The sequence below is a fragment of the Eubalaena glacialis genome, chromosome 6 (assembly GCF_028564815.1).
Source record: "Eubalaena glacialis isolate mEubGla1 chromosome 6, mEubGla1.1.hap2.+ XY, whole genome shotgun sequence".
Lineage (NCBI taxonomy): Eukaryota > Metazoa > Chordata > Mammalia > Artiodactyla > Balaenidae > Eubalaena > Eubalaena glacialis.
In genome coordinates this window covers 45,545,671-45,568,588 of record NC_083721.1, presented here as the reverse complement: position 1 = coordinate 45,568,588, position 22,918 = coordinate 45,545,671, and positions in this window count along the sequence as shown.

Genomic DNA, 22,918 nt, shown 5'->3' with positions numbered 1-22,918 from the left:
GAGTATTAAATAGTAGATCAGGTGGAGAGAACAAGTGGTTGGACTAAATGGTTCATAGTTAAAAAGACAATTTATTCTGAGAATCTAAACATTTCTTTACTTTCTCTATATTTAGTAAAAATGATTTTACATTTATTTCAATCCAGACTATTTTTTGCTAACTCCCAGGAAAATCTGAGTACATGTATTATTCACCAAGTCTGAATAAATGTTTTGCAGTTTCTTGACAATAAGTGCTTGCATAAATTCAAGATGGTTTTGTCAAGATCTTGTTCCAACAGCACCTCTTTGAAAAAAGTCTGTGAGCTGTAAATAAGAAAATTGATTTATTATATAACTGCACTTCATGACATACAATTTAAACAAGTTTCTTTAATTCATTATAGTGATGATGACATGATATTTATGGTTTCCACCTTAAAATTTGGTAATTGAATTAGCATATGTAATAGATGATACTAATGCTTATGACTATCCAGATTTTCTTTTCTTCCTGAGCACAGGGAATATAAATTTTAAGCTTTCTTACAACATAGTGGGAACATGTGACTATTTCTGGCCAACGAACTATAAAAAATTTCCAGGATGAATTATAGAACAATTGTTGGGAGTTTACATAATTCTCTTTTCCCAAGTTGCAGGAAATGGCAATCATACTGTTGAACCACAGTCAACCTGGATTTAGAAGTAGCTACTTCGAGCCTTGCTCCCAATTGCTGTCCAACTCTCTTGCATTGGGCATTTAGTGTAGAAGATAAAAAAAAAGGTTTTTGTTAGTTTAAGACATTGAGATTTTGGATTGTTAATTTTTCTGGCAGTGAAACTAGAATGTCATGATTAGTAAAACTTGGAATAATTGAAGCTTTAAGTTTTATATTTTCTCTTTATTTAGTCTCTGAAATCATAGAATAAAGGAGTCTTGAATATAATACTATGTTACATACAGTTTTTTTCTGGTGGACCACCAAATTTTCTTATATTAGTTTATAAAAATGTAATTAAAAATTGAATTATAAGTAAATATGTTACTTATATACATTTTATTGTTCTACATGTAGCTACTAAGTTATCTGATATAGTATTTTGGCATAAGGTTTAAATAACCATCATAGAATCAGAGAGACAGAAAGCATTCACTTGTTGACTTACTATGATAGGTTGCAAGTTTATTCATGGATATTTTCAACATTCATACCTAAAATTGAAATTTTATGACTATAACAATGGCATCTTGTTGTTTCTCATTCAAAGTTTCTGGTCAATAAATTTGTGTAGACACTAAGAAAAGCAGAAATCAGAAAGAAAACCAAATTTCTCGTATATTGCATTATTTTAAGGGGAAAAAAATCCAACTTTTCAATTCACAGCCAAAATTTGATTTTAAAGTACTGAATTTGAACATAATTATGCATCTGTTTGAGTATGAGTTGTTGCTTTGAAGGTTAGAAGCAGAATTAAAAAGGAAAAGCAGAGATGAACTCTTTCCTCATTATTTCAGGCAGTACAGTAATCTTTCATGAGATATTTAAGTTATTCTTTTTAAGAAGTCTGATATTTTGTCTCAAGTAGTTTGGTTGGATTCTCTTTGTAAATGTGAGAGAAGGAGAATTATACTGTCCCATTCAATTTGACTTTAATTTCAAATAATCCAAGTGTAAGTAAAGAGTGTTATATTTAAAACTAAGGCTATAGTAATGTTTACTATAAAACCCTCAGCTTTTTCCAAATAGGTTTCTGTGAGAAGTAAGCCCTAACATCCTTAGACATCCATTAGATATAGTAAATTAAGTGCTTTCCTATGCATCTAGAATGGTGCTAGTTATGTACTATTTTTGAAAAAATTGAGAAAATAGTCAGTCATTTTCTGTGTTCAGCAGAGTTGAGAAAGCGTTCAAGAATCACTCTGTGTTACATATAGGATAAAGCCCAAGCTTCTTAAAAGGACATGTAAAACCCTCATTGACCTTGGACATCTTGCCCAGATTTGTTGCTGGCCCCTGACTCTACCCTACAAGAAATGGCTTATACTTCTCCTCACACACACACAGTGATGCTTCTCACTTCCACTACTTGAAATGTTTGTTTCTGTCAGTTCCAGTTAAAAGCTTAATACATATTCATCTCTTCCAAGAAACCATCAATGATCTTCTTATTCAATAGAAGATTAGCTTATTGCCCGTTATTCTTGTTAAGGCTTGTCCAGCAAGTACCAGTCAGCTCCACTAACCTTTTAGTTTTTATTGTCTCCTCTTTTCAAGTGCTAGAGAATTAGTATAAACCAGTGTGCTTCCACCTGTACTTCACCTTTATCTACCACTGTGAGGATCTTAGTAATTGGGAAGCTACACCATGTGAGAGGTTAGCACCATCCCATTTAGCACCAGCATTGTGGTCCTTGTTGACATCTGATCAAATGACACAATTCTTAAAGCTCATTTTTTTTTTTTTTTTTTTTGAGCACAAAGTAAGAGTTTAATTAATTCTTTTTTTTTTAACATCTTTATTGGAGTATAATTGCTTTACAATGGTGTGTTAGTTTCTGCTTTATAACAAAGTGAATCAGTTATACATATACATATGTTCCCATATTTCTTCCCTCTTGCATCTCCCTCCCTCCCACCCTCCCTATCCCACCCCTCTAGGTGGTCACAAAGCACTGAGCTGATCTCCCTGTGCTATGCGGCTGCTTCCCTCTAGCTATCTATTTTACATTTGGTAGTGTATATATGTCCATGCCACTCTCTCACTTTATCCCAGCTTACCCTTCCCCCTCCCCATATCCTCAAGTCCATTCTCTAGTAGATCTGTGTCTTTATTCCTGTCTTGCCCCTAGGTTCTTCATGACCTTTTTTTTTTTTTTCTTAGATTCCATATATATGTGTTAGCATACGGTATTTGTTTTTCTCTTTCTGACTTACTTCACTCTGTATGACAGACTCTAGGTCCATCCACCTCACTACAAATAACTCAATTTCGTTTCTTTTTATGGCTAAGTAGTATTCCATTGTATATATGTCCCACATCTTCTTTATCCATTCATCTGTTGATGGACACTTAGGTTGCTTCCATGTCCTGGCTATTGTAAATAGAGCTGCAATGAACATTTTGGTACATGACTCTTTTTGAATTATGGTTTTCTCAGGGTATATGCCCAGTAGTGGGATTGCTGGGTCGTATGGTAGTTCTATTTTTAGTTTTTTAAGGAACCTGCATACTGTTCTCCATAGTGGCTGTATCAAGCTCATTTGGAAGACTGCTCTCTAATGGCACCTGCAGTTCCAACTCTCTTACTTTGTAGTCCAGTCACACCCCACCAAAAAGAAAGAAAAAAAAAAAGAAAAGGATGAAGAAAAAAGGACTTAGGACTTAACTGCAGCTTATTAATTTGGGAAGTAGTCTTAGGAAGCACAAATGAGTGAGTAGGGAAAGTGAGATGATGAAATAAGGAAAAAGGTGTGTCAATAGCATTTTACCACTGTGGGAAAAAGGGATTCAATCCCAATGGGGACACTCTGCGAGAACCCATACGGCATACACCTCACAATGGTTGAGGGCTTCTTCCAGTCTTGGTGTGTTAATTTCCCCAGTTTCCACCTTGAGCCTGCAGTGGTTGGTGAAGTAAGTGCCTAAAGTGCCGAAAAGTCTTTAGGCAAAGGCTTTTCAGGTGAAGCTATCAGCTTGCTGGACACTCGGACCATAGCCACAGGTGAATTAAAGTGGGTTGAGCTGATACAGGGCACGGCAGTAACAGTGTCTGCTATATCGCCTCAAGACTTCTTTGCATAATGTCACATATTATAACTATCAGTGATTATACTTTCCATGCTAGACTAAGAAATTTGAAAGAGAGAATTATGCATGAAAGTCCCCGGCACACGTTGTTCAGTGTGATAACTGTTAACAAGTCCTATACATTCAATTTCCCGATTGGTTCTTAAATTTACCTTCCAGTCTCTCCCCAGAACTCTACCCACTTCCCCATTTTTTCTACTTGAGTATTAGAATACTTTCCTAACCGATTTTCCTATCCTTTGTCTTGCTTTCCCCTTATCAACTTCACCATTGTTGCAGTGTTGATCTTCCTAAAGAGTCCACTGCTTCAAGTTCTTAAAATAATATGAAAGCTTCTCATGTTGTATATAAATAGCTACCATTTATTAAGTAGATATGTATATGATCAATTCAGAGCACTTTGCAAAACTCATCTTACAATCTTCCCATCTGAAAAAAAATATTCTCTTAAGAAAATATCTGTCTTTTGGGAAAGAGAAAGTTATAAGGGCTTTGCTCTTTGAAATGTTTATATGTAACATAGGCCGCACCAGCCTAAATTTAGTGCGAAAATTTACCGAAAATTGAATTTCGGTAGCATAAGTAACTCATATTTCTCTGGGTCTGATCCCCACATGTTGCATTAGGACCTTAGCAGTGTGGCACACTATAAAATTTCCTCCAATATTTCTGAGCATTCTTTAGGAGTGATCCTTGTAAGTCTCTGAAACTGATTTGTCAGCTCCCATGGGACACAACAGCTTCTGTAGATGCTGCTGACGAATTACAGTCCTCAAAGTGTCTACTAAATATGGCAATGTGTGAAGAAACAGCATCTTCCTTGTTTTTGTTTTCTTTTATTGAAAAAATAGTATTATTTTATGCCTGGGTACTTTACAGCATTTTTATCTGAAAATATAATCTTTTAAGTTATTATTCACAGGCCTCTCTCTCGCTCTAGGAAACACATTAGTTCCCGAGAGGTTGAATTTGAAGCAAATGTGAGAGGCAGAGCTCTGCTCTTCTCAGAAACAAAGTTAATTTTTCATGCTGAGAATGTTGTGACTCGACCATGCCTTTCCACGTGCCTATCAAAAGGCTCTGCATTGGCTGGTCTGTTCTCGGAGGGACAGCAGGCTTGAAGCAGGACCTTATTTCGCTGCCCAGGAATTGAACCTAGCCACTAGTCCACCAGGGGCTACAGGCTAGAAGCAAAGTTCCCCTGGCTCTTGCCCCTTTTGAAAAATGAATTTCTCAAGGAGGCAAAAACTGCAAAAACAGGTACAAAGCTTATTATTACAGACACAGCACAACGTATGGGAGAACACACAGAGAAACAGTTTATTTATTTAAGTGAGAAGCAAGGCAGAAGTACATACCTGGAGAGGAGTACAGGCTTCCTGAATGAGGAGTGAAGTAAAGAGGTGATTTGTCACTTATATAGGACAGTTCTTCCAGGTCTTTGTTTACCTTTAGCCAATTATCTTGTTTCTCTTACACATCTGACCTGCCCTAGCACCCTCCCCAACAACTGTGTGTAAATTTTTACTAAGATGGACTCCAGCACAGAGGCCTGTGTGGGTATGTCCACATTTATTATGGGGTGGTACCGCCTCCCTTTTTGACCCCCAAGGAGCCTTCCTGTGCATGTGCAGTGGGGGAGGTTTCCTTGACCTCAGGAGTGGTCATCTAATGTCTTTACTCCAGCAGAGCTCAGCTCCTGCCATTAACTTTGTCCTTGGAGTGTCAAGGGAAAAAAAAGTTTCAGTTTTGCTCTGCTTGACAAATACCAGCTGTCCAGCCCAGGGGCCCATCTATCCCCTACCTCAGGTCCACCAGTTTATGTATATGACATGGTCTTATCTGCATATCAGAGGACAATGTGGCTGAATTTCAATTGTATTTTCTGCTGTAAAATATTTCTTATAATTTTTATGATATACTAAAACAAGAAAATCAAAAGTGCAAAACATTATATAGTTTCACAATTTTTGTATTACCTTCCAATCCATATTTGAATGTATACAACATATATGTTAATTTTTTATTAATTGGAGTATAATTGCTTTACAATGTTGTGTTAGTTTCTGCTGTACAATGAAGTGAATCAGGTATACGTATACCTATATCCCCTCCCTCTTGGACCTCCCTCCCACCACCCCATCCCACCCATCTAGGTCATCATAGAGCACCGAGCTGAGCTTCCTGTGCTTTATAGCATGTTCCCGCTAGCTAGCTATTTTATGCATGGTAGTGTATATGTGTCAATCCTAATCTCCCAATTCATTCCACCCCCCCATCCCACCCTTTGTCCGCATGTCCGTTCTCTACATCTACATCTCTATTCCTGCCCTGCAAATAGGTTTATCTGTACCATTTTTCTAGATTCCACATATATGCATTAGCATATGGTATTTGTTTTTCTCTTTCTGACTTACTTCACTCTGTATGACAGACTCTAGGTCCATCCACATCTTTACAAATGACCCAATTTCATTCCTTTTAATGACCGAGTAATATTCCACTGTATATATATGTACCACATCTTCTTTATCCATTCATCTGTCATTGGACATTTAAGTTGTTTCCATGTCCTGGCTATTGTAAATAGTGCTGCAATGAACATTGGTGTACATCTGTCCTTTTGAATTATGGTTTTCTCAGGGTATATGCCCAGTAGTGGGATTGCTGGGTCATATGGTAGTTCTATTTTTAGTTTTTTAAGGAACCTCCATACTGTTCTCCACAGTGGTTGTATCCATTTACATTCCCACCAACAGTGCAAGAGGGTTCCCTTTTCTCCACACATTCTCCAGCTTTTATTGTTTGTAGATTTTGTTTTGTATTTTCTGCTGTAAAATATGTTTTTTATAATTTTTGCATACTTCTGATTTTTTATTCAGTTTGGTATATACACACAAGATCTATATTTATGCAATATATATATATATTTATTTTGGCCATGCCACGAGGCATGTGGGATCTTAGCTCCCCAACCAGGGATCAAACCCGCGCCCCCTGCATTGTAAGCACAGAGTCTTATCCACTGGACTGCCAGGGAAGTCTCTATAATTTTTATTATAGAATAAAACAAGAAAATCAAAAGTACAATACATTATACAATTTCACAATTTTTGTATTACCTTCCAATCCATATTTGAATGTATATATCATATGTATTAATTTTGTAAAGCTAAAAGGAATAGAAACTTTATGAGAATAAGCTGATTTAGTTCCCGTATATTTAAAAGTCTGCTTTGAAGCATACATTTCTTACAATGCATAATATGATATGTGAAATACATTATGCTGATGTGCACTGTGGGAAGGTCGTGCGTTTATTTTTTAAGGGAGAAGAGACTAGGGTACATGACTGACTGAAGATCAGTTCAGAAACATGTATTCATGTTGAGAGAATTCAGAGTCATCGTTGAGTAAGGTCTTAGTCTCTTCAATAAAGGCTTTTCACAGAAACCTACAAAGCCATATTTGCCACAGTTCTACCAGGACTGGCATAGAATTTAGAGAGCTGGATTGTATCTTTCAGAAGTCAAGCTTTCTAGCAGAGTTAATAGATTGTTACTTTTTGAAATAGCCTCATCCTACTGTGGAATAAAAAAGATATCCTTCAAAGAGAAAACCTATAATGGTCCCTTGTCAGGGAGATCATGGAAAGGATTTTGGTTTAAGAATACATAACCCCCAACACCCGTTGCAGCCATAAGTTTCTATGAATTAATGCTATTTTAGTTCCTTTCCATAAATCATGTCTCTAACATGATTTGTTTTGAATTTACCTCCATGTTTGCTATAGAACTTGCTCTGGGTTACCTTGAATAAAAGAAAGGTCCATGGATAAATAACGGTATTAACAACACAATGAGATTTTTAACGCTGAACCCTCAGCTCACCAAGAGAAGAAACTATTATTGAAGTTAGCCAGAGATGTAACTATGCAACAGAAAATCTTCAAGTTGGGTAATCCACAGCCAGGTGATTAAAGCATTACTAGACTGGATCTTGGAATTTGAGTACAAAGTTAATAGAACTGAGTTTGAGTGAATGCTCTTATGTGATTTTATGATTTGTCCCAGCAACATGTATGCAAGGCACTGGAAAACTAATGTTATTGGGTAATTCTGCTGGTGAGATAGAGTAAAAGAACTGCAGAAATTATCCAGATTCTATGTTAGGTCTAGCAAATCGAAATTTCCATCAAAATTAGTAGGGGCACTTCAGTAACAGGAAATGTCCTCACAGCTGAGGATATTTAAAGGAATATTGAATTTTAGTAAGTAGTCTTGGTTCAGTCACTTTTTATTTCTTTTACTTATGTATTTATTTATTTATTTTATAAATTTATTTATTTTTGGCTGCAATAGGTCTTCATTGCTGCGTGCGGGCTTTTCTCTAGTTTTGGAGAGCGGGGGCTACGCTTCATTGCAGTGTGCGGGCTTCTCACTGCGGTGGCTTCTCTTGCTGCAGAGCACTGGCTCTAGGCACGCAGGCTTCAGTAGTTGTGGCACACGGGCTCAGTAGTTGTGGCTCGCGGGCTCTAAAGTGCAGGCTCAGTAGTTGTGGTGCACGGTCTTAGTTGCTCTGCAGCATGTGGGATCTTCCCAGACCAGGGCTCAAACTCATGTCCCCTGCATTGTCAGGCAGATTCTTAACCACTGCATCACCAGGGAAGTCCCAGTCACTTTTTTAAATGAATTACATTAAACAACTGATGTTACCTCCTCATCTGCAAAGTGGGGTTATTAATAACAACTTACTAGGGCCATTATGAGGATTTTAGTAATTAAATGTGAAAATGCTTTGTACAGTAGGAAACTCATTAAGTTTTAAGTGAGCCTGAAACTGTTAGCTAAAAATGAGGAAGAGTATTACTGCTTTATATAAGGACTTTTGAATCATTCTTGACATGCTTGCTTTAATGTAAGCACCAGGTCATTTTGACTCCTTTGAAGAAAATGGTTTTTATTTACATGAAGTTTGCTCAACAACACCTTTATTTCATCTGTGGTTCTTGTAAAATCATTAGCCACATCTCCTACCTAATGTTTACCATAATCCTCTCCTAAGTCTTGTATCCCATTCGATCCTGTTTCATTATTTCCTCAAGGTATGCCCTACATTTAACCATCTCTTAACTCATCCACAAACCTGGCCACTGTCTACCCTGATCTATCACGTAAGTAGAAACTGAAGGATGGAGAAATGAGGTTTGACTGAAGGATAGAATGAGATTGAGTTGTGGGAGGCATAGATAGAGGTTTGGGTAAGGGGTCAAGTTTTAGCATGTATTTTTATACACTGCTTGATTTGACAAAAAAAAAAAAAAAAAGAGCAAAATAACCCCCTCCCCAGCATTCTTGTATTTGATTGGGCTCATTAGAAAAATCAAAATGGCCTATGTTATTATATATACATCTTTTAAAAGTTGAGTTGAAAACAACTTTGAGGCTAGTAGGTATTCATAACATCTCTTGCTTTCCTCCTTTACCATCTTTTTCCTCTTTTTTTTTTTTTCTTGCAACCCATAAATTGTGCCTGTAAGTGCCACTTAATGGATCAAGTACTTAAATATTAATTAGCTCAAGGTACTTGGGATTCTTTGACCTGAGGTAGCCTTTCCCCAAGTTAACTTATGCATTATGAGTTTATGTTTAAGGAAACAGTACCATTCCTATAAAATTGTGATTCCACGTTGAAGATGGCATATTTTACAAAGAGATGATTCTTTGTATGTACAGAATGCATGCAAATGGACTTTCATAAAATGTGAATGAAGCCTGATTCATGGCTGAATTTCAAAGTCTTAACATTTATCTTCAGTAGGCTGTATATGACATGTTTATTCCATTCTGATTAATAAATTAGTAAGACAGAAGTGGGTGTCTCAAGAGTTTTCACTTCAAAATCAGAGACAGGATTTCAAATCTGAGATCTGTATCTTATTAGTTGTGCTCCTTGGACAACCTACTTATTCATCTGAGTCTCAGTTTCTTTCATCTCAAAACATAGAATAAAATATTTTGCCAAATAAACTTTCTAAAGATTGATTTAGAGATAAACTAAAAAGGCCTAAGAGATAATAGGTACTGAACATGTATTAGATTCCTTCAACAAACATAAATTAATTATTAATTATAATGCTTTTTATGACTACATTGAATTTAGGTTCATTAGCATGTTTTAAAAAGTGAAATGTAATTTTTATAATATTGATATATAGTGATAGCTAATTTTATTAGAGAGCTTTGCTGTATAAAAAGTAAAATTATGTACATTATTTCATTTGATTCCTAAACAATGCTTGTGAGTTTAATTAGTAAATTAAAAAATAACTACATAATTTTACAAATGAAAAAACTGAAGCTCATAAAGAGATTTGACTGAAATCACAAACATAATGAGTGACACAGGACAAGAACCCAGGCATTTTTGCCCTCAGATTTCAGTATTTCCACCAAAATATGCTATAAGTTACAATAATTTCTTTTTAGGTTTGGGGAAATAGTTCTTAGAAAAAATGTTTATCTAACCACAGAAAGACAACAAAACAGCAAAATGTCTAAGCATTGTCAAGAAGTTTCCATCAGTCATCCATTTGTCATCAAAGAACTGATGACAGAATAATAAAAGATGATCTTTCTCTTCTTGTTATTCTATACAAATCAAGAAATATGTTAATATTTTTCCAGTTCTATACTCTGAAATTAGTTTGTTACATAGATTGCTTTCTGTTAAGTGACATAATATTCATGCATGAATTGGTATTTACAAGACAACTTTTTATGTTCATATAGTAGATCAGTTTGGTAATTATGGATCAAAGTTCACCATCTGAAATGGGTGAAGTGATTTGAAATGAGATGTTTAATTTGTGAGACAGAAAAATAAAAATGTGGACTTATATTTAATGCCTCTACAATTGAAGAGTCAACTCATATGTATACAATCAACCAGATCCCGGTCCCTTTCTATGTTAGTCTATTACTCTATTCCATGAACTGTAATAAAGTGGAAAGAAAAACTGCTTTACCCACTTTGAAATAAAAGTAGATCTTAAAGACAAAAATATGAATATTAAAAATGTTCTGAACTTCCTTATCCTCAGGAGAGCTTATTATAAAATCTGAATGGCATACCTATTTTGTACCTTGTAAGTCTTCATACACATGATATTTTACATCTAGGCTTATTATTAGAACCACAAATTAAATGTCTATTAAAAGTTCAATCACTATGCAACGTGACAGTGTCCATGGGAATTCTCAATAGTTTAAAAATCAAGAGGAATATCAGCATAATATAATGTGTGAAGCATTTTATTAGGTAGACAAAAACAGATAGACCAAAAAAAAGAGAAAGTTAATATTATATATATGTATTTACATATATATAATATATATGTACTAGGTATATTCATACTGATGGATTGTCATTTGTGCTGGATAATCACTGTGGTTCTATTTCATTTAAGGTTATCTTAAAAACCAAAATGAACTAAAAGTTATTAAAACAGATTTGCCTGGATGACTTTCCAAGTATATTTATTGCTTTATGTCAACTTTTAGAGTTTCTAAAATATACCTAGTCAGGGAACCATCTCAGCACAGACCGAGAAAATGAGTGTGAATTCTTCCCTAGAGCAATGCATTATTCCACAGAAAGTTAAAGTTAAAATTAATATTTATAGAATACTTATCATGTGCTAGGCACTGTGCTAAATAATTTGCTTGCATTTTTTTTTTCATTTAGTTCTTACCTAGCTCCCTATGGTGTATATATAATGCTTTTGACAGTTATTTATGGCTTGTGAATAGCTTGACTCAATTTTGCTCAGCTTTCTTTCTCTCTTTGACTTATCTCTGCCTACAGTCTGTATCTCCCTTCATAGGATGAGGAGGGGAAGAGGTGTGGTAGTGGTTGATGACTGAGTAAGTTAGATTGTGACAATTTTTTGAATTCCTAAAGGATAAAGTTTGGGTGGGAGTGCCTATCTGTGGCAACAGGGATGAAAAGAGAAAATCTCTGAACCAAAAGCTTTGAGGAATACCAAAAATCAAGTCTGGGAAACCGTAATTAGTGTGCAAATCCAACAGGAAAGGGAGGACAAAAATCAGGGAAATAAAACAATAAACGAGGGTTGGTTGATGATAGGTAAAATTAGGTTGAATTAGAAGTGGGTCAAAACCAAAAGGAAAAACTAAGGAGCATTTGAGAAGGGAAAAGACAGCTGTAAATAACACCAGAGTTTCAGAGACATTCATTTATTTGTTGTGAAGCAGGAACTAATGAATGGATTGAGTTGGCTTATACGTGCAAGATCAGGTAGGATAATCACTACCATTTAGTTTTAATGAGTAAAGCTTGTAGGATGGAATTATAGTTTTACTCTATTTGTTAGAAAGAGAAGCAATTTGATTCCCTCAGAGATGAATCTTGAATGCTATGATGAATGGTGACAAAGAACAATATTTAACGATATTACATGAGCTCTTAGTATTATTGGTTAGCCATTTTATAGCCACAGTTGTGTGGGTTACAAAGGTAAGCAACAAAAAACACTATGACACATATTAGGCAATCAATAAATATTTGCCTCATTTGATTCTTTTCTGTAATTTGTGTTTTTCCTTGAAAGAATGTTCTTATGCAAGCTATCATCACCATATTTTAATACCTCCTCTACTCTTCCTTTTTCCCTGATATACTTTTTCAACACTGAGTAGGAAAAAATACATACTCAAATGTAATCAGGAAGGAAAACAAGAGAAATTAATGATCGGTGTCATCCATATAGTGAGTAGACAATAATTTTGTAAGCTTAACATTTTAACAGTTCTGAAAGTGCAGTTTATTTTATGACATGGATGAACTGTCATCCCTTGTCACTCAAAATAGTTTCTTTTATTTCTTAATATATATTTGATTTCACATAAAAGTGTATCAATTTATTCCACCTTGACTCTAATTTAATAGCAGCCGTTCTCTTAAAAATGGAATTTTACCATTAGAATATATATTTCTTCTTCAGAAAGAATACATTCTTCCTGAGTACAGATGTTAAGACACTAGTATTTAACATAATAGTTGCTTATTTAAACCACAGGATGGAAGGCAATGGTGTTCCCAGACCTATCAGGAATATTGCTCTCTATGGTCATCAGAATTGTGAGATGTCCTTCAAGATTCCCATCCTGGTGTGCATACTTTGTATGATCCCTTTTCCCTTGAGTGTGGTCAGAACCTGTGACTATGACCGGGTATGTTTATGGAGTCTCAGAAAGAGAAGGGGGAAAATGTACTAGAAATAATTTTGAAGAGGAAATTACTGAACATTTTCAAAACTGATGAAGACAATAAACCATATATTAAAGAAAACCTATGATTATAAACTAGGATAAAAGAAAATTAATCTATATGGTAACAAAACAGTAAAACTCACAGAAAAGCAAAAAAGAAAATCTTAAGCTGCTAGAGAAAAACAAAACAACAAAAGAATTTGTCTATTTTCTCAACAACACTGATAAAAGCTAGAAGACAAATTATAAAGTGTTAAAATAAAAAAAAAAACTGTCAACCTAGGATTTTAAAGCTAGAAAAAAAGTCTTTAGAATGAATAGGCAAAAAGGCATTTACAGATACATGAAACTTGAGATAATTTACCATAATAGATTTGAACTAAAGGAAACACCAAATATTGCTCTTTAAACAGTAAAGGTGTAGAAGCTGGAAGATACAGGAAGAAATAAGGGTAAATATATTGGTGAATAGTGGTTACCAGGACACGGGGGGTTGATAAGAGTGATAGTGTTTAAGGTTACAAACTTGTAATGAATAGCAAATAAGCTGTAGAGATCTAATGCACAGTAAAATGGATATAGACAATGTATTGTACTATGATTACATAATGTGATAAATATCACCACAAAAGCAAACATATTACAATATATAAATGTATCAAAGTAACACGTTATACACTTTAAACTTGCACAATGTTACATGTGAAATGTATTCAATAAAAAAAATAGAGCAATCACACACAAACACAAATATTGGTGAAGAAATAAATATTGCCTCTCTCAAAACAGTAATTATAATGAAGAGTTATAAAGTATAAATACACAGAATTAAAATGCATGAGAAGAGTATATAGAAATTAGAAAGGGTGAACAGAGTTAAAGTGTCCGAAGGTTCTTGCTTTGTCTGGGAAGAAGTACAGTTGTGGTTAGCATTAGACCAAATAAACCAAGATTTATGTTTAACCAATAAAACAATGGTAAATGTGTTTATGAGTTCTGTGCTGTTTATTCTGCTTGTCATATTCTAGATAGATCAGTTCTCTATATTTCTTTGTCTTGTTCTCTATCCCAGGAGGCTGACATTACATGAACATTCTTGCCCTTTGATCTCTTATTAGCTTTGGCTAATAGAAAGCACTGGCATGAAATCTAAAGTTAGGAGAATAAAAATTGGATATATTCCCCTGATCCAATCTTTCTGGCTGTTATTATATCCCACTAAGGCTGCATGTTGAAGAGCCCTTATTCAGTGGCTCGAGGCTGTACTAACTCCATTTCCTCTCTTGCCCTTTAGCCATAGGTATAGTTCCTATAATACGTTCCTATAATTGTTCCTTCCTGGTTCCCTTAAACTAGTACAAAATAAAATAAATTCTTTCACTAAAATATTATCAAAATTTAAAACCTTGTTTTTTGCTAAGACAAAATTTGATAAAATTTCTAAATGAATAAAGGAAAAAAATGAATTATAAAAATATCCAATCAAACTAAAATTACATTAAGAAAAAAAAAGAGAGAGTAAGATAACGTAAAACTGGTTGGCCAAAGAGCAAATGGTTGGTAGATATAAATATAAATATAGAAGTAATTAAATTAAATGTTAAGGAACTAAATATTCCAATAAAACGACTAAGAGTATCAGAAGGGGAAAAATCAATCCAGGGAGCATCTGCAAAGATTATAGTTTATCCACATTACTGAATTCAAGTTGCTGGAAAGACTTTCGATTATATACTTGAACATGTAAACAGCAATATAAATAACTGAGTTAATCTAGTTGCAGTAGCTTATGAAAATGGCCACAAAACCTGCATTTTCACCCTTGTAATCTTGAACCCCTCATCAAGAAGTGAATCTATTTTCTCACTCCTTGAATTTGACCATGAAACTTGTTTTGGGCAGTGGGACATTGACAAACATGATGTAAGCAGAGCCTTGAAAAGAACAAGGCTTTGAGGTCTGCTCTCTTTCTGTCCTTGAGAATCCTGTGAGCAAGTGTGAATGAGCAAGCCCAAGTTAGCCTGCTGAGAGACAGGAGGCCGCACAGAGAACAGATGTGCCCTCAGGGGCAATCAGCCTGTTCTCCACTAAACTAGAAACTGACTGCAGGTACAAGAGTGAGCCAAGGTGAGAACTTCTGAGCCTGGAACAGACCAACAGTACAATGATCTACTGAGCCCAGGCCAAATTGCTAACCGGCAGAATGATTAGCTAATAAATAAACATTTGATGTTTAAAGCCACTAACTTTTAGAGTGGTTTATTATGAAACTAAAGCTAACTGGTAGAGGAATTAGTAGCATTTCCAGTAAATGTATTTAGAATCCTTATGATAACTGAGAAAATCTAATTGATTTGGGGAAGTCAAAAGTTATTTCCAAATTGAAAATATTTTCCTGTGTAAATTGTAGGTTAAAATTATTATATAAGATTAGAGCTATGCCTCTTTGAATGATTAAAAATCTCTACATTTAATATTTTTTAACTTTAAAATAAGAGATTGAAGTAGGATGATCATCATCGCTAACATTCCATGGAAGTTTTATGGCAGCAGATTCACCATAGATGTTGATTTTTATGGTGAATATCTAAGTCACAGTCCTTAGCCAGAATGCACTGAAAAAAGGAATAATGTTTCTGTGCCCCCAGCTCACTATCTAGAATATGACTGAAGTGTTGTACCAAAGTTTATGGTCATAATAATTCTGCATTACTTCTAACTTTCTGCTAATAAAATAAGACTCTAAATTTTAAAAATTTGTTCCAGGTTTTCAGTTCCAAATTGTTAGAATTCTGTGGCCTTACTAAGATATAGTAATAGCAAGGGCAAAGAAGATAGGAAAAGTGAAAGCCAGGAAAATACCAAGTACTTCTCAGAGTTTACAGAAATCTTTGTTGTGCTAAGTTAGCCTCATGGGCAAAGTATATTACATCGATAACCTGTATTAGAATCACCACAGTGTTGTTAAAAACGTAGATATATAAAGTCTTTCTTTAATTTTCTGAATTGGCATCTCTGAGTTTTAGAATTAATCATAGTGTTTCTGAACCTTTAGTGCACCTTTCAATCACCTGTATTCTGATTCTAAAACCAAAATAAAGACAACTAGGTTATAGTATGGGACTTTAGTTTATATTTTTATAAAGAACTACCAGTGGTCAAAAAAACCATACTATTGGAATATTTCTTCAAAGAGCTTTTTATTAGTTTCATTATTTGATAGATCCTCAGTAATATATGCTTAGTACAGTGCCCCATTATGAAAGTACTTAAGTGATAATTGTCATTGAATTGATGACATATTTAGATCTATTCACGTTCAGAGTGGGCAAGATGATATTTTTAATTCTTAACATGGGATAATTTATAATAGATATTACATCAACTATTATATATATGTCATATACTTGTTAAAGAAAAATACTTTCCAATGACATCTGTTAAAGATAGCAAGGCAGATTTTATTCAGGACTTTTACAATAGTGTAAGGACAACTGCAATGGGATTTTACAGTGGGGGAGAGAGATTGGGCTCAACTCCTAATACAGCATGAACAAGTGGGAACTTATAGCCAAGGAACAAGGTTGGGGGTGGAGGTCAGCGGATACAAAATTATTAAGAGGAAACCTCAGAGGTAAAAGGGGTTCTGGCTAAACTGAACTAACAGGATTCTTGCCTAGGACAGACCAGGGTGAGTAGACCATCACCCTGTGGAATGGTGGAAGATGAGGAACATGATCAGATATTGAGGGTGATCAGATACGGAGGGTGAGGAGTTCTGGTTAAACTGAATTAGCAGGGTTCTTGCTAAAACTAGATTTTGAAAGAAAGTGAACAGTTGTGCCTAGGAGAAGATTCACGAGCCTGACTAAAGCTTGGGCAAGCAAAGAATCTTTGGCATACTTCATATATATGAAGTGTATAGGAACATTAAATCTTATTTCATTTGGTTGTCATGTCAAGTGAATTAAATGATGCAGGTAAAGTGAACTAAAAGGTTATATAGCAGTCTTTTTTTTTTTTTCAATAACAGTATTGTATTGATGCTAGTTTCTGGCTTTTTTGATAATTGTGCTGTGGTGATGTGAGAGGATGTCCTTGTTTGTTTTTGTTTTTGTTTTTCTTAAATTTATTAATTAATTTATTTTTTTTGGCTGTGTTGGTTCTTCGTTTCTGTGCGAGGGCTTTCTCCAGTTGTGGCGAATGGGGGCCACTCTTCATCGCGGTGCGCGGGCCTCCCACTGTCGCGGCCCTTCCTGTTGCGGAGCACAGGCTCCAGACACGCAGGCTCAGTAGTTGTGGCGCACGGGCTTAGTTGCTCCGCAGCATGTGGGATCTTCCCGGACCAGGGCTCGAACCCGTGTCCCCTGCATCGGCAGGCAGATTCTCAACCACTGCACCACCAGGGAAGCCCCCCCCCCCCATATAGCAGTCTTAATGAATGATTAAGATCACTAAAACTTTAAGAAATTCTAAGAGATTCAGATTAAGAATTGATTTAGGAGGACAATTAAATTGTATCTATAGCAATAGAGGGAATATTTATCTCTCACTCTTTCTACAGTATAGTGTAACATCTCTACTTATTATATACTCAGCAGGTTATGTATTCCTTGCTGACGAGAACAAATAGGGATAGCTACATCAGCTATTTCCTGGGAAATTTTTAAATGCTACATAAATTTGTAAATTGATATAATTATACTATTTATAAATTATTACACTTCCAACCTCATAATTTTTTAAAAAATGTGGCACAGCCTCTCTTTTGTTAAAAATTTGTGATATTCTTGTTTTCCTAGGAAAAAATTCCTTTAATAATGCTTTCTTCTTAGCCCTAGATTTTTAAGCTGCTTAAGATAAAAAAAAAATCACAAGGATCGACTGCTTATTTACAAAAATGTGTAATAGGTCATTTCTTGAATAAATAGCACCAAAGACATTGGTGTAATCTCAGCTAACAAACTGCAAATCATGTTTAATGAGTAATTAACAAATCTAAATGTTGAAAAAAGGAGGCTGTTCTGGAAGTTAATAATAAATTATATCACTGTGCTCATCACCATACCTTAAAAAAAATTGGCATTAAGAAATGGATTTGATCTTTGAATATAGATTTCTCATTTATTACTATAATACTACTTTTTTTCTATAGGTGTCATAGAATTAAGTAAATCTTATAATTTTCTTTATCACAGTGTTCTATTAGCCAAGTGCTGTTAAAGTATATATTAAAAAGCTAACTATATTGAAAAACACATGATTAAATTTCTAATTCTCCTAATAGTTATTTATATTATTTGGGGCATTCTTCTATAGGAAACTCCAAGCAGACTATCAGGGGGAGGTGATCAAAGATGTGTCATTAACAATGGCCAAGATTGCCTCTCAATTTAATATGGCTATTTCAAGTTTTTACTATAGAAGAGTCGGGGTCAATGGTAAAAATGAATAAGGTACATAATTGAGAATTGGGTTTGAATTCATCATCTCAAGTTTCCTTGATCTCTCAAACAGAAATTTACGTCAAATTTACAAAATATTATTGGGTTCTCAATACCGTCTAAATAATAAATGTGTTGTATAGTGTTCTATAATATATGTTTTATTTTTAAACATATTAAACATTTATTTCATTGCATGTTATGCCATAAGTATTTTATGTATTTCAAAACTAAATTATTATTTCAGAAACTAAACCAAGAGATTCACTGTATTTAAAAAAATCTTATTTGATGCTTTCCATGACAATTTCTTAGTGTCTATGTTAGTGTGGAGTGTGGTTTACCCCATATATAGATGAAGAAATTGTGGTTTAAATGTTATATGTTTTCTTCAAGTACTGTCATATACAAAATGCTGGATTTGAGTCTATTAGATATTGTTAGGACATGATGCAAAGTAAACAAACTAAAATTTCTGGTGACTTAGTTATTTCTTTCTGCCACTTTTGTCTGCTATGACTTTGCTTTGAGATGCAGTTTCACATTAGGTCTGCACAATATGTATTCACAGTTTGCTACCTCAAAGGACAGAGCTTTCTGGAACATGTCCTCCTCATAGCACAGGGCACAGGAACAAAAGGACAGGTGAAAACTTGCAATGCCTTTAAAATGTCTGCTTGGATGTGGCAAACATCCCATTTACTCACATTCCATTGGCTAAAGCAAAATGATTGTGCAAAAGCAATGACTGAAGTCAATGGGGGCTGGAGAGTATAATCTGTTAACAAAGAAATAAGAGTGAATAATTGAGGACAATAACATGATCTACTGTACAGATTTTCAGAAACATATTTTCAGAAACATAGTTTCTTCCTCTTTTTCATATACTCATCTGTGCTGTCCACTCTGAGGTATGTATGATAAAAAGATTTGGAAATCTTAGGGGAAGTTTTGATTTAGGTTTGTAAATAATTATCCATAAAGGAATTATCTAAGAAAAAAGGTGCGACCAAACAAATTTCAGAGTATGGTAACGTGTAAATTCCATAGAAATTCAGAGGAAGAAAAATTAGTTTGTCTGCAGATGGAAGATGCTGCATCATGGAAGTGGGGATTGAAATAAATCTTAACAAATGATATATTTTTATTGGCAGAGAAGAAATAAGAGGACATTTAGATGCCAAAAATAAGAGCATGGACACAGCTGAAATGAACTTGGAAGATACGGAGAGCATTATGGAGATTTACTCAACTCAAAGAAGATTTCTGTTGTATAATTAGGAAATGTGATTGGATAAATAAGGTAAAAATCAGTAACTGCAAAACCTTCAAATAAAGAAGAAAATAGTAAAAAAAAAAAATAGAGAAACCTCAACTAGATAGAGTTGGGAAGCCAGAAGGGGGAGCTCTCACACCCTGCAAAGATCGCAGAGCCCAACAGGGAGAATGACTCCTCTCTGGGAAAGAACTCAGCCAAAGAAAAGCCATGGAATCTTTGTTTATTATAGCCCTCCCAACTTCTTTTTCCTCTCTGTAAAAGCATTCTACCCACTTTGCTCTTCGGGTACTTGCATGTGGCTTGTCGTGGTTGCAGACTCTGAACTGTAATTCTCTGCTGATCTCAAATAAACCCATTTTTGCTGGAGAACTATCTGGCAATCTGTTTGTTTTAGGTCAACAAAAATGATATAACAATTCATAGGCAACCTTCCTTCCCAAAAGTATAACTAAAATTATGAGATGATTTACAACGACACAACTATGTTAGTGTGTTTATATTTTAAAGATTGTTATTCTTCATAACAGCTGTGGGGAAACCTCTATCTCTGTTCCATGTAAAATATTTTATTGAGAGTCTGTTTCCCCAGATGGAAGGTGAGGAATTCTTGAAGACAGAATTTATATTGCATACATTCAACAAATGTTCCCACATAAAAGTATGTATAGCACATATTTAAGTTATGAAGTGTAATAAATATGCATGTACCCACAGTCAAGAAAATCTTGAATCTCCTAATGTAGCTGGCTCCTTCATGTCTGAATTTGCTTTACCTCTCCCTGCCATTGCCTCAAGGAGTCCTTTCTCAGCTCTTTACTGTGATAGCTTGGTGGGGTACTTGGAGGTAAAACCCGTGAAAGTTGAGAGATTCCCTAAAACTGTGGTCCCCAGGACTTTTTCTCACTCTCATGCTAGTCCACACTCAGCCTCCAGTAATTCATCAAAATTTTCACTTAACTGCTCCCTCCTTTCACTTTATGGCTCTAGATGCTTCTGTTTCAGGCAAACTCATGTAATACTCTGTATTCACCTGTCTCTTCAGACTTCAGAGTAGTGATTTACACTTTCAAGTCTCATTCTTTGATGAGTCGGAGTAAAGTTGATTTTCAGTTTCATCTTTTTCTTCTTGTAAGGATGGATGTGACAACTTCCAAGTTGTCTACATGTCAGTTGTGAAACCAAATTCCTATCATTTTCTTTTTTTTTTATTTAACATCTTTATTGGAGTATAATTGCTTTACAATGTTGTGTTAGTTTCTGCAGTATAACATAGTGAATCAGCTATACGTATACATATAGCCCCATATCCCCTCCCTCTTGCATCTCCCTCCACCCTCCCTATTCCAGCCCTCTAGGTGGTCACAGGCACCGGGCTGATCTCCCTGTGCTGGGAAGTTACTTCCCACTAGCTATCTATTTTACATTTGGTAGTGTATCTATGTCAATGCTACTCTCTCACTTCGTCCCAGCTTACCCTTCCCCCTGCCCATATCCTCAAGTCCATTCTCTACGCCTGCATCTTTATTTCTGTCCTGCCCCTAGGTTCATCACAAACACTTTTTTTTTTTTTTTTAGATTCCATATATATGTGTTAGCATACGGTATTTGTTTTTCTCTTTCTGACTTACTTCACTCTGTATGACAGACTCTAGGTCCATCCACCTCACTACAAATAACTCAATTTCGTTTCTATTTATGGCTGAGTAATATTCCATTGTATATATGTGCCACATCTTCTTTATCCATTCATCTGTAGATGGGCATTTAGGTTGCTTCCATGACCTGGCTATTGTAAATAGTGCTGTAATGAACATTGTGGTACATAACTCTTTTTAAATTATGGTTTTCTCAGGATATATGCCAGTAGTGGGATTGCTGGGTCATACAGTAGTTCTATTTTTAGTTTTTTAAGGAACCTCCATACTGTTCTCCATAGTGGCTGTATCAATTTACATTCCCACCAACAGTGCAAGAGGGTTCCCTTTTCTCCACACCCTCTCCAGCATTTATTGTTTGTAGATTTTTTGATGATGGCCATTCTGACCAGTGTGAGGTGATACCTCATTGTAGTTTTGATTTGCATTTCTCTAATGATTAGTGATGTTGAGCATCCTTTCATGTGTTTGTTGGCCATCTGTATATCTTCTTTGGAGAAATGTCTGTTTAGGTCTTCTGCCCATTTTTGGATTGGGTTGTTTGTTTTTTGATATTGAGCTGCATGAACTGCTTGTAAATTTTGGAGATTAAAGAAATTACGGAAACATACCCATTTACTATTGTAACAAAAAGAATAAAATACCTAGGAATAAACCTACCTATGGAGACAAAAGACCTGTATGCAGAAAACTGTAAGACACTGATGAAAGAAATTAAATATGATACAAACAGATGGAGAGATATACTATGTTCTTGGATTGGAAGAATCAACATTGTGAAAATGACTATACTACACAAAGCAATCTACAGATTCAGTACTATCCCTTTCAAACTACCAATGGCATTTTTCACAGAACTAGAACAAAAAATTTCACAATTTGTATGGAAACACAAAAGACCCCGAATAGCCAAAGCAATCTTGATAAAGAAAAACGGAGATGGAGGAATCAGGCTCCCTGACTTCAGACTATACTACAAAGCTACAGTAATCAAGACAATATGGTACTGGCACAAAAACAGAAATATAGATCAATGGAATAGGATAGAAAGCCCAGAGATAAACCCATGCACATATGGTCACCTAATTTATGACAAAGCAGGCAAGAACATACAATGGAGAAAAGACAGCCTCTTCAATAAGTGGTGCTGGGAAAACTGGACAGCTACATGTAAAAGAATGAAATTAGAACAGTTCCTAACTCCATACACAAAAATAAACTCAAAATGGAATAAAGACCTAAATTAAAGACCGGACACTATAAAACTCTTAGAGGAAAACATAGGAAGAACACTCTTTGACATAAATCACAGCAAGATCCTTTTTGACCCACCTCCTGGAGAAATGGAAATAAAAACAAAAATAAACAAATGAGACCTAATGAAACTTAAAAGCTTTCGCACAGTGAAGGAAACCATAAGCAACACGAAAAGACAACCCTCAGAACGGGAGAAAA